Genomic DNA, 1,535 nt, shown 5'->3' on the forward strand with positions numbered 1-1,535 from the left:
CTCTAGAGTTTGATTATTATAGTGAGTATATATATATTACTAGGCATTTATTTGTTAGATTTCAATATTATTTTCTGTCTTTCTGTTATTACTAGTGAGTATTTCCATGTTTTATTGTAACTGCTATGGTGTTATTTTTTTTATTTTTTTTGTACATTTTGTTATTATCACCTGTGTGTTCATATCATGTTTTTAATTGATTTGCTACATTATTTAATTTTTTTTCTTGATTGATGCTAAGCATTACGAACAGAACGTCAGGACATTATACATTTTTCCTCATAAATCTCAGAAAACTGTACATCAGCAGGGAAAATCATTCAGGAAGTTGTGTAATTTTAGAGGGAAATCAACTGTTGTGAATATATTTGTCATCGCGTCCTCTTTCAGTGACGCGTAACCATATTAACAACCACAGGCTGTTAAATGTTCATATATTATCTCATTCCAGCATATTTTTACTCTTATCATGTCCTCCCCAAAAACAGAATACATTATTCCGGAACTACTCATCAAAACATCACAACTCCCAATTTGTTTAGTCGCTCTGGATAAGAGCGTCTGCTAAATGACGTAAATGTAAAAAATGTAAACTGACTTCCAGAATCTGCATTCTGGAGGTAGAGACGGTAGATAAGGTTAAGCTCATGTCATGACAATAAATGACTGTGACTCCCAAGGAATCGGGGAAAATAAAAACGTTTTACTTTACTTCAGGTTTATCATGTTGTTACAGGTTATGCTTTGTTTTTTGACCCTGAGCCCTGCTCTGGGGTCAAAGGGATGAGCTGTGACTATCATCACGGTTGGGATTTGATGGAATTACAATGTGTGCCAAAGGCTAAATAAAACAGTGATCATTCAGTGATAAATAAAACAGCGATCATAACAAACCTATAGCTATATTCAGCAGACCATTGATGGTATAGCACGAACACAATTAAAAGACTCTTTGTCTTTGTATAATTCTTGTGTATGAAGAAATTCAAACAAGAGGCGGAACTTAAATATGTACTGAAGTTTTTTTTTAAATCTTCTCTGAAAATAATTTACTTAAGATTTATTTTAATCTCGCTGCAAAAGGGACAGATGCAGTACAACGTATCTCCCTGTGTTCAGAATGTTGTACCTATAGTTAATGTTGATTTTGACAGGGGTCCGTGTTGCATCCAGCAAAGGCCAAACAGCCATCGACTGTAAGCGGAAAGGTTACAGAGGAATTGCTCTACAGGTGAACGCCTATTCCAAAGGATCGTGATATTTCATTCATGCCATGCTTACTTAGCCTCAAACCAATGTTATCTGGCCTACCCTCATTTAAAATGGATTGTATTTATTTTGAACTTTGTACTATATTCTTGACTGTGATTCATTTTACTATTTAAGTAATAGATTCATTATCAACTTCTGCTCTTTTTCTTAGTTTGCTTATTTTCTGTATTTCTTTATACTATTTAGTTTAACCCCAAATAACGTCTAGATGCTCGAATCTAGTAGAGTTGCTCTCAGAAAACAAGACCAAATTGGTCACATTC

The sequence above is a fragment of the Coregonus clupeaformis genome, unplaced genomic scaffold (genome assembly GCF_020615455.1).
Source record: "Coregonus clupeaformis isolate EN_2021a unplaced genomic scaffold, ASM2061545v1 scaf0244, whole genome shotgun sequence".
Taxonomy (NCBI): domain Eukaryota; kingdom Metazoa; phylum Chordata; class Actinopteri; order Salmoniformes; family Salmonidae; genus Coregonus; species Coregonus clupeaformis.